Genomic DNA, 12520 nt, shown 5'->3' with positions numbered 1-12520 from the left:
ATCTGAAACACAAGGTTATGCAAGGGTCAATATTGAAAAATTATCCATACATATGTTTTGAAAATAAAAAGCTTTAAAAAATAAAAAAAATAAGAAATGATGCCCATTCATCTTTAGGTGAGATAAGGAACAATTAATAACATAGGAAACAATACTCACAATTATCGTATACATTCACAGAGCTAAAAAGAACTTTAGGAATCATCTTTTCCATCTCCTCATTTGACAAATGAAGGGGCTGAAACCCAGAAAGTTTATTTAATATTCCCTAAGATCATATAGCTAGTTAGGGACTAAAAAAAAAACTAGGTCATCTGTGTCTTAATCCAGTATTCTTTCTACTCTGTAAGTTGTCATTCATAAAATAGAACTATGAATGGAAGAAAACAAATAGAAACTTAAAGCCCTACAATTAGTTTCAGTTAGGACCAACTGAACAACTAGAAAATTGGGACCATCTTATTAGAGATTCTTATGCCCTCACTCCTTGAAAGTAGGACAGTCTCTTGCCTTTCTTTGTATCTCTAGTGCTTGGCACAGTGCCTGCACACAGAAGATGACTAATGATTGGCTGACTATATCATTACATATGATGCTTCTTTTGATTTTAGATGGATTTTAAAAATAATATTAATGAAGATCCCTCTACACTTATAATATTATTCATTTTTTAAAATATATTTTTTGTCAAAGGCTTTTTCCTGCATTTATTAAGAAAATGTGATTTTTGATATATTTTTGTTTTTAATATGTTGATTAGTTTCTAATGTTCTTTGCATACTAGTATAAATTCAACTTGATCATAGTCAATGATTTCTTGGATAAATTGTATTAGTTTGACAGGATTTTACTGAAAATTTATGAATTTATATTTACTTGTGATATTGGTTTATGGCTACCTTTCTTGTGTAGGTATTAGCATTTTGTGAATTTCAAAAAAGAATTTTCATTAAGTACTTAATTTTGAGAAGAATGTATGTAGTATTAGTATTAATTATATAGTACTGGTAACTATTATATATTATATTGGGATTTTATTAGCTTTATAAAAGTATTTTCATTAACTACTTAATCAATTTTTGAGAAAAAATTATATAGTACTGATATTAATTATGTAGTATTGATAACTGTTATACTACTGATTGTTGTTTAAAAATTTGATAGAACTTTCCTATAAATCTGTTAGGACCAAGACATTTTTTTTCTTTGATAGCTCCTTCAACTTCTTTTTCTAAGACTATATTATTGAAGAGACCTATTTGATATTCTGTTAGTCTAGGTACTTTTATATTTTTGATGGAAGTCCTTTATTTCTTTTGTCTGGTTTAGTTTTATTGATATATAATTGTGCATAGTAGAAAAAGAATTTTTATTTCTTTTGAGCTTTTCTATTATTTTACTTTGTCCTTTGTTTTGTTGATTTTGTTATCTTCCCTTTTCTTTTTAATTGTATAGCTGAAATTTTATCAATTTTGTAGTCTTGAGGAATGAGCTTTTACTTTTGTTCATCAACTCTATAGTCTTTATGGTTTCAATTTATATAGTTCTCTAATTTTAAAGATTCCCTATTTTCTGCTTATTTTGGAGTTTCTAATTAAAAATGATTATTAAATTCATTAATTTCTTTTTCCATTTTATTAATGTATGTTTTACTAATATGTTTTTTCTCTAAAGACTAATTTAGCTCCATCACAGAAATTTTAGATTGCTGTCTTATCTTTATCACTCTCTATAACATGATTATTATTTCTATTATTTGCTCTTTGATCAACCTCTTATTTAATATTTCAGCATTAGGTCTCCATTTAGACTTGTGTTTTTTGTGTACCTTTTGTTATTTTATTTTTGCATTTTTTACTATAAAGCATGTGTATGTATCTTAACTTTTTATATTTATTTTCAATTTCTCTGTTCAAATCGAGCATGAATGTTTGTAAAAGTGCCATCGAAGTGCTGAGAAATATGTTTCCATTCAGAAGGCAGCATATTTCTTTTAGCTCTAAGTTCTAACAGTCTGTTCAATTCCATGTTTTCCCTTTGTTTATCTCTCTGTTAGAGAGAGGAAATTAAAGTCTGCTTCCTATTATTATGTAATTATCTGTAGTTGAGGATTATTTTTGTTGTTAGTATTGTAATTTAGTTAATTGTTTCTTTATAACTTAGTGCTATACTATTTGGAGCACATGTTTAATACTGATAATATTTTGTGTTCTATAGTTTCTTTAAGCATAATGTAATTTCTCTATCTCATATGTCAAGCACTTAGCACGCTGCCTTGCACTAAAATGCTTGACTTGTGAAAATCTCCAATTTTATGTTCTGTAGGAATCTCAAAATCAGTGTACTTTAAATGGAAGTCATTATCTGGCCACCTAATCTTCCTGCTCCTCCAAATTTTACTCTGTTTCTGTTGGGGACAGTACTATGCTTCTAGTCACCAAAGTTCACAAGCTTAGATAAAACCATGCTTGATTCTTCTTTCTCTCTTACTCCCTAAATATAAATCAATTACTATGAATTATTATTTATGCCTCCACAATTACTTCACCCAACTGGTTTTTATCTAGCAACTCATATACTATCTCTTCATCAACTTTGGCCTGTATATTGGACCAGTCTCCTAAATGGATTCTGGAGTTCTTATATCTTTCTTTTCCAATCCATTTTCTATCCTGCTGTCAGCATTTACCTTGGGGAAGGTACTGTTTGGGGAAACACAGTTCTATGTTGTTCCTCTGCTCAATTACCTTTAGTGGCTTCCATTCTTTCTAGGATAAAATATCCCTCGTCTACCTAGCTCTTAGAGTCTTTCACAATCTAGAACCAGTTAACCCTTTTAGATTTATTTCACATTATCCCCATTCATATATTTTCTGTTCCAGCCCAGGTAGCGTACTTGTTCTTCTTGAAACACACCTTGAAGCTTTTGCATGGGCTCTACCAAGGCTTTGAATAATCTCTCCTTTTATCTCTGCTCCCTAGAATCCCCAGTATCCTTCAAGAGGTACTGGAGAGGGGAATGCTTTTCTAAACACTCTAACTATTAATACTTTCTCTCTCCTCAAATAATAATGTATATACAAATCTGTTTATAAGTTGCATCTTTCTAGGAGAATGAAAATTCCAGAGAACAAGACTGTTTTTTGTTTTATCTCAATATTCTTGGTACCTAGTGGTGTTCATTGAATATACTAGTTGTTTTAACAAAATGCTTGTAGGATTCGATTGAATTATTGGTCCCCAACTAATAGTTCTACAGATTTCTTGTTGGCCTTTTTCAGGTATATTGAAGTTATTTTTTCCATGAGCTGGAATTTGTCCTTGGTAGTATATGACCCTATGTGGCAAGTAAGTCCTTATTTAGAGATGGGAATTATTTTAAAGGACAATGAAAGAGATATGGTATTTTTTCTTCTTAAGACAATGATTTCATTTTAATATGTAATTTTATAAGTTAAATCATTCCAGATTATTTTTTTCTACAAATATCAGATTTTCTTCCAAAAGAATAGTTCAAAATAAGCAGAGCTAACTTGAAATCTATGGAAACATTATCAATCTTAATATCCCAAAGCTAAACTCTCTACAGTTTCCATATACTATCTGTGGACCTATCCCCTCTGCAAAGGAGTGGGGTGGGGACAGTTTTTTCAGATCTTTCCTTTGGATCTCACTTGTTATCTGTGGGGCGCTGTTCAGACATTGCCTTGTTTCTGCACAGGGAGAAGTTCCCTTTCCTATAGCCTCCTCCCTTCATCCTTAGGTACCCAGTGATTTTCTTCATGCGTTTATGACATATCTAAGAGATTGGGACATGAGAGATCTCCTTATTAGCCCTGCCACTGTTCCTCTATCTACTCCATTATCCATCAACTCCATATGTGCCCATTCTTCAGCTGTGAAATGAGGACTTGGAGGAGACAATCTTTCAAGGCGCTTGATGTGTATGTGTGATAGAGACTTTGTATCAGCCAGAATCATCCCACAGACTTCCTTCACAGATGGGCAGAGGAGGCAGCCTGTGTGGGAAAAATATTCAGCTAGGAAGCTAAAGACCTGTTTGCAACCACAATTTTGTCCCTGATGCACACACTTGTATATGACTGCGAGAAGGCATTTTTCCTTTTCCAGCCTCAGTTGCCTTATTTGTAGAGTGAAGGCGCTGGGTCTGATACCCCCTAAACCTCTATTCCAGTTTCAACATTCTAAAGATCTGCATTTAAAAACAAACACTGCCTCTTCCCCCAAACCTCCCCAAGAATGTTTTATATTATGAGAATGTCCTTTGCCATCCTGAACAGAGGGTAAACCTAAGATATTCTTCCAAAAGAATGAAAGCATTCTGACATGGTTTGGAAAAGAGACCTTCAATAAAGAACAGAGGTGCTCTATCATGTAACCATGGGGTCAGAAAAGTGTAATTTTTTAAAAAAATGGAAAAATCAACATTTTGCTGTTTTTCCATATGTGTCTCATTACGATCACAAAATATAAGACAACATGTACAATTATATTTAACGTAGGCTGAAACTGTGATCTAAAAAGAGACCATTTTTAGATTTAGCTTCGGCAGCTTTTAGTACTTGTGGATCCAGGCTCCAGCTCCTAAGCCATAAGCAGCCTTGGTGGTCTTACTCATTACGCTGGCTAACTTCATCTAATAGCTGCTTGTTCCAGCCAGTCTTTCATTTGACTTTTTACATGTATCCCCAAGTGTTCCAGCTCCTATTAAATGCAATTACATATACATAAGCTATGTAATTTTAAATTCTGAAATGGTACAAGTAAAGGGTGAGGACTGTCAGCTTTTTTGTTCCAGCAGAGGGAGGAGACCCTCTGCCTGCCAGTAGAACTAGCCATTTAGCTTCATTGACAGCTCATCCCAGCAGGCTGAGAAGCACTAGCTTGTCCGGGGCTTTAATATTAGTCCTGTTTGACATTTGCAGATGTTCTTCTCAAGATAAAGACTTCCTATGTCATTGACTGGTCATGCATTTAGCTCAGGGATATCACTTCTCCTGGTAGGGTCTCAGTTTCCTCATCTGCAATACCAGAGGGTCAGAACTGATGGTCCTTGAGATTCCTTCGAGAACTCTCTACTTGGGTGATGTATAGCTGTGTGACTGGGGACTTAGTTCCTTCACCTGTAAGATGAGGAGCTTGGACTAGATGACTTCCAATATCCTTTTGAGCTCTAAGTCTCAGATGCTCTTAACACACTTTGAGTCATTGGATGTTGATGCTATAAGCTCAAGGAAGTTAAATGACTTGATCATTATCACACAGACAGTATCAGCATTGGATTTTAAGCTAGGTCCTCCATAGAGTGGATAGAGTACTAAGCCTGGAGTCAGGAAAATCTGAATTTAAATCTGACTTCAGACACTTATTAATTGTGTGACCTTGAACAAGGCACTTAAACATATTTGTTCAGTTTTCTCATCTGTAAAATGACTTTGAGAAGGAAATGGTAAAACTACTCCAGTATCTTTGCCAAGAAAACCCCAAATGGGGTCATGGAGAATTAGATACTACTGAAAACAACTAAACAATACCAATAATCTCTGACCCCACATCCAATCCCATTTCTACTATACCATGCTGTCACTTGAATGATTATTCCTAGACTAAGTGTACAAGGTAATGACTGCAGCAGGATAGAACTGGAACTGATTTCATTGGCATTGAAATTCCCTATATCAGTGTAGATCATTACCATCTGTGATCTCTGTAGTCTCAGAGGCAAGCTCAGAGCATTGAGAAAGGAAGGGATTTATCCAAGGATTTATCTGACACGCAAGCAATATGTGTCAGAGGTGGGGTTTAAACACAGATTGTAGTGGAATTCAATGTAAACAAGGAGAACATGTCCAGAAATTGGATTTTTAAACACTATATAGAACCTCTCATATAAAACACACACACACACACACACACACACACACACACACACACACACACATTATCTGCCTTAAAAGAGGCAAGAGAAAGCTTTTATTGTGGAGGGGAAGGAGGAAGGGAAGGGGGAATGAGCCTTACTCTCAACAGAATTGGCTCAAAGGGAATAACAAACACACTCAATTGGGTATAGAAATTCATTTTACTCTACAGGAAAGTAGGAGGAGAAGTAGATAAGAGAAGAGGTAAAGGTGATAGGAGGAAGGGCAGATATGGGGAGAAGGCAATCAGAAGTAAAATTTTTTGAGGAAGGACAGGATGAGAGAAAAGCGAGATTAGAATAAACAGGAGGGGGAATATAGTTAGCAATAGTAATTATGAAAACAATTTTGAAGCAGGTTTGCCTGATAAGGGCCTCATTTCTCAAATATATAGGAAACTGAGTCAAATTTATAAAAATAAGAGCCATTCCCCAATAAATAAATTATCAAAAATACACACACATGCACATCCTCTAGAAATACATATAGTAACCGTGTGCATGTTGTAGTTTCTTAGTAGAATATAAGCTCCTTGAGAGCTTTTGTCTTTGTATACCCAGCATTTAATATAGTGTATGGCAAATGTGAGGACCTTAATAATTGCTTGTGATTGATCAATAAACATCTCTGAGTGAGGTATTAAGAATTAACATGTTAAGGTAGAAAGGGCACTAGACTGTATAGTTAACCTGCATATATATTCTCAAATCGTCATGTACCAACATATGTGAGCTTAGGTAAATCACTAAAGCTTTTTGAACCTTAGTTTCCTCCTCTCTGAAAGGGGGCTCATACTTGTTTTTCTTCCTTCATAGAGTTGTTGTAGAACTCAAAGAAATAGCATAGGCAAAAGCAAAATGTTACAGAAAAGTAAATTGTCTTTTTTTTTTTCTCTTTGGCAGTTAGGTGGTGCAGGGAATAGAGATCTCAGCCTAGAGTCAGGAAGATTCATTTTTTTTCTGAATTTAAATTCAATCTCAGACATTTACTAGCTGTGTGATCCTGGACAAGTCATTTAACTCTACATGCCTCAGTTTCCTCATCTGTAAAATGAGCTGGAGAAGGAAATGTCAAACTGTTCCAGTATCTTTGCCAAGAAAATCCCAATGGAGTCACAACTAAAATGACCAGACAACAAATTATTTTCTTTCTTGGCTCCTTCAGGGATACCGTATGATTAAGCTCTGATGAAGAACACAAACAAGGAGGCCATCCAGAGTAGGATCCAGGCTTCAAAAGCAATTTCAATTAGATAAATTCTTATCTCTTCCAGTCTCTGCACTCCCAGTGAGAATAAGGAACTGCTTTTTCTTTTACCGGAGGCAAGGCTAGCTTCCTCCTTGCAATGTATTTTGTAAACAGTGTCAGTGATTAGATATCTGACCAACTGTATTCCATCATCTCATTATTAGGGTAGAATGATCCTAGTCCTGTGGCGGAAAGATCAGAAAACATTTAATCTCAGCCAAATGGCACTCATTGATGGAATGAATCCCCATCCCCCACCCCCAGTCCCCTTGCATAGAATCACCGAGTGTTAAGCACTGGCAGACAGAGACAGAGAGAGACAGAGACAGACACACACAACAGAGAGAGAGAGAGAGAGAGAGAGAGAGAGACAGAGAGAGACAGAGAGACAGAGAGAGAGAGAGAGACAGAGAGACAGAGAGACAGACACACAGAGAAACAGAGAAAGACAGAGACAGAGACAGAGGCTGAAACAGACAGAGACAAGGAGAGAGAGAATGAGAGAAAGAATGACAGAGACAAAGAGAGAGATAGACACAGACAGTAGTAAAAACAAAGAGAGATAAAGACAGAGACGGGGGTGGAGGGAGGAAGGGAGGGAACAAGAGAGAGAAAGACAGGAGTGATGGAGGCAGAGACAAGAGACAGAGAGAGAAAAAGGGAGAAGAAAAAGAGAATCAGAGACAAAGAGAGAGATAGGGAGACAGAGACAGAGAGAGAAAGAGAAGAAAAAGAGACAGATAAAGAGAGAGAGACAGGCAGACAGAAACAGAGACAAAGAGAGATAGAGATAGAGACAGAGAGGGGAAGGAGGTGGGAAGGGAGAGAGAGAGAGAGAGAGAAAGAGAGAGAGAGAGAGAGAGAGAGAGAGAGAGAGAGAGAGAGAGATATCAAGGAAAGATTTCTCTAGGAAATGGCCCCTGAACTAAGCCTTGTAAAAAGTTAGAGATTCTGAGATGCAGAGGTGACAAAGGAGTGCATTATAGGCAGAAGGAGGATCATAGTCTGGACAAAGGCACAGAGATTGAAGCACTAAATTAGGGGAACATCAGTCAGTCAATCAATAAGAATTTATTAAATGCCTACTGTGTTCCAGGCACTGCACTAAACTCATCATGCTGCCTGATGCTGACAAATTTCCTTTCAAAATGCTTACAACAAGGAAAATAAACATGCCTTTGTCTCTCTGGGCTTCACATTAATCATGATAATGGATATTAAGGCACTGATTGAAATAATTCTAAAAAAAAATGTTGGTTGGGATTAGGATAAGCTCTTTTCTATTGATATTGATCACATTAGAAAAATAGGGAAAGGGGAATGTTTGTAGAATCTTTTTCTCTCTTGACTATGTTTTTCACCAATCAATGTTCCCATCAACATATAACTCTATGCTCACTCCATTCCTCACTTGCTTGACATGTTTATCACTTTATTTTCATATTATGCTATAAAATTGTTGCATACAAGTTATAAAAAAATCCCTACTATTTCTAATGCTAGATAACACAGCAGTCTTTGTCCTTCATATAAAATGGGCTTGGGACATCTGGCACTAAGGTGCTTATATTTCATCTTTATATAAGTCTGCTTTCAGTTTGCTGTTTTCAAAAATAACACATTAAATAAAATAGGCTGACATTTTGAAAAAGAAAAAAAAATACGACCAAAGAAACACAGAAATTTCCTCTTTCAATTTGAAGCTCTCAAAATAGGTGTCTTGATGAGAAGAAATGCAAGCTGGCATTTGGAGCAATCTGTTATTTTTATATAAAAACCTTCAATCATTCCCCAGTGCCTACATAATAAAGCCCGCACTCCTCCGACCCTCCATACCCTGGCTCCAGCTTAGCTTTTCAGTCTTTTTTCACATTAGTTTTCCTTCACGTACCCTAAGTCCCATTACATGTCTATCCTTTGTCCCCAGCTTGCTCCCTCTCACCCTTCTGCATTCTCTCAGGAGGTCATTCTCCCTCCTCTTATTGTCCACTGGAAGGCACTCTATCCTCATCTCTCCTTCTCAGAGATGAGAAAGAGAAGAATGCCATTTCTTAGGTTCCACTTCCTCTGTGAAACCTTCTTTGATCTCCTCACTCCATCAAATGAGACTTTTCCTTTTCAGTTTTCCTAGAATCTAGAATTTCCTAGAATTATCAGATCTCCTTCAACTTTATCATTTCCTACCTTTGATTATACACTTAAATATGTACACGAGTGGCAGGATGGTCTATTGGGTAGAGAGCTGTCCTTGGAGTCACAAACTCCTGGATTCAAGGCCTGCTCTGATAGTAATATCAGCCAAGTGATTCCAGGCCCGTCACTTAGCTTCTTGGAAAACTGCAAAGAAGGGGCTGTTCTGCTCTGGTAAAGGGAGTTTCTATATCTCAGAGTTCCCCAAAATAAGGAAATTGCAGGTCCAGTGCCATCTAACTGTACACATTGTATTTCACGCTTCTGCTCCCTCTCTTAAATATGGGCTCCTTAAGATCTCAGACTATGTCATTCTATTTGTATTCCTAGGACCTTGCGCTGGACCTTTTACTGGGTCAATGCTGAATAAATATGTAGTTAGGTCAGCATTCAGGGCCCTTTAAAACCTCCTCTCAAACCTCCTCTCAGCATGATCTCTTCCTTAGGCTCTCTAGAAGCACAGAATCATAGATTTAGATTTTTTTTTCTTTTCTCTTTCTGTTTTTCTTTGCTTCTCTCCATTTCTCTCTCTTTCTCACTCTCCCTCCCCCCCTCTCCCTCTCTCTTTCTCTCCCTCTCTCTGTCTCTGTTTCTCTCTCTCTCTCTCTCTCTCTCTCTCTCTCTCTCTCTCTCTCTCTCTCCTCTGTCTCTCTCTCTGTCTCTCTCTGTCTCTGTCTCTCTATCTTTGTCTCTCTGTCTCTCTGTCTCTCTCTCTTTCTGTCTCTGTCTCTCTCTGTTTCTCTGTCTCTCTCCATTTTCTTTGTGTCTGTCTCTCCATTGTTTCAAGTTCTCTTTGTACTTTTGTTCTGTTTTGCATTGTCACTACTTGGGAGGTTGCTATCCTTTGAAGGCCTTGTAAACATAAGGACTGTCATATATTCACTTTTGTAATGTACAGGATACAGTAGACAATTAAATGTCTGTTAAATCGAATTGAGGTGATTTATAGAGCAGCAGTATTGCCTCACACAGCAATCAGAGGCATGAAATCATAACATATAGACAGAAAGCTTGATGTCAAAGTTCATTTAAGGCAGATCATCCTGAGAGCATTTATAGAGGATTGTAAGGGGGAGAGTAGAGAACAAATAGATGCAAACTGGAACATATCTCCTAATATTTCTATGGTGATACATTCCTATTAGCCACAACAATGAAACTCCTCCATTTTGTATCTCCCCCTCAAAAAACCCTCATAATCCTAGGAAATAGCAATGAACTTTCTAATAAACTTGAGAAGAGTAGTTAGATCTGACCATATACTTATAAAAGAAAAAAAATACTTAAGGTGGCACATCTTAAGGTATGTATTTTCCAATACATTTCAAAGAGAGAAAGATTCCAATAGAATGAAAAGAATTCTATTATTATCCCAAGAAGTGACCAAAAAGGTGACAACAAGAGGGATGTCAATTTTTGCATTACTAGACTTTACTTTTGATAATGACCCATGACATTGAGTATATTCTTAATGAAAACACAAGAAGGGAAAAGATAGATCTTTGCAAACAATTTGCTCTAGCCCCATAATGTTCTGAAAGGCACAAAGAATATAAGAAAGAAAAAAATAAACACTTGACCTGAAAGAACAAAGTTTATCTCGAAAAGCTTTTCCCCAGCAAAGTATCTCCTGCTCATACATAGACTTTGTGACAGATGTAACCACAGAAATAACTTTGGTCATCAGTCTGCTGACTCTCACTCCCAAGTGAGACATCCAACAGAGACACCTTGGCTTGCCAAAGGCATTTGCCAGGGTCATGGAGAACTTCCTCCACATGATCTAAATATAAGACTGATGTTCTCCAGATGCTCACAGTTACAGATGGTTGAACTAAGTCCTGCACTAGTACTATTCCACAGAAGAAATTGGACTAATAATCCGGAGTTAAAGCAATACAGATGAATAATACATATTGCTTTTATTGTGACATGAAATTAGATTGGAAGATAAGAAATAAATACCTATGGAGCAAGTTTATCAAAACATACTTTAGATAATTGCTATATAGATGGACTGCTGGGTCCAGAACTGAATACAAGGTTCTCATTTGGGAAAATGTTCTTCACTTTCAATGATCTTAAATCACTTAATACCTCAAAGGTTCATTACTAATAATCCCAATATCCTTCTAGTGATGTTACATGCTGAACAACATAGAGTACCATAATGTTTGAAGTATCTCAATTACAAGTGACCCAAGAGGCAAAGGACAGATTGGATGTGAATATGCAGGAGCATATGGCCAGTGATAACTTGTCTGCTATAAATGGTTTCAAAGACATCACCATGGACATCCATGATCCCCACTGAATTTTAAAATTTCAATAAGACTTTTGGTACATCATATGTAAATTTGAGTTACTATTACATTCTCTGTTTCCTGTTAATCATTTGTAAAATGAGCCATTGGATTAAATAGTCTCTAAAGCCTCTGCTCCATCTTGTTCCTTTATTATCTCTACTTTGAAATTATACCTTTCTTCACAATTGGAAATGCTCAAGAATCCAAATTCAAAGACAGCCTGGAATAATTGAAAGAGCCAAGAAGTTAGAATCAGACAGCTCTGAGGCCAGAGTCTTATCTCTGCCATTTCCTAATTTTATCCTTAGTTAAGTCATATCCCCTGTGCCTCAGTTTCTTCATCTATAAAACAAGTAATGCAACAAACTAGATTGTCTAAAGTCTTTTCTATTACTTTTATTTCAGTTTTAACATTCTGTAAGTCTACCTTCCAAGTGGAAGCTAATATCAAAAAACTTATTTTAAAAAAGAAACCATCATTCTGCATGACCCTTTTTAAGCAAAATAATCATGATAATATCACATTTTTGTAATATTTTGAAAATTACAAAAAATTTTATATATACAGTCTTCCAAGCAACTCCAAACATAGTATAAGAACTGGAGTATCTTGCCTGAAAGTCTCTTTTTACCCTATCTCACCTTGGAGGAGCAAACTATACCAATATAACTTTGAAACATTTCAAGTGACTTCACTAGATTAAAAGTAAAAATTTACAAAATCCCAAACAGACAGCAACATGATGCTTTATTACTTCATCATGTCACATCAACCCAAATTCAAAGGATGTCACCCCAGGTAACATTTCAGTATAGTTATGTTACAGCATGAAAACA

General features: G+C 36.1%; 1 protein-coding gene across 3 annotated transcripts in view; it reads right to left on the bottom strand.

The window, feature by feature from the left end:
* VIT (vitrin) overlaps positions 1-12520 on the bottom strand; it is a 149313-nt gene that overhangs the window by 19662 nt on the left and 117131 nt on the right. The window lies entirely within an intron of this gene.

The sequence above is a fragment of the Sarcophilus harrisii genome, chromosome 2, assembly GCF_902635505.1.
Source record: "Sarcophilus harrisii chromosome 2, mSarHar1.11, whole genome shotgun sequence".
NCBI lineage: Eukaryota > Metazoa > Chordata > Mammalia > Dasyuromorphia > Dasyuridae > Sarcophilus > Sarcophilus harrisii.
Note: the sequence above shows the minus strand (reverse complement) of the source record. Positions and strands in the feature narration are given on the sequence as shown.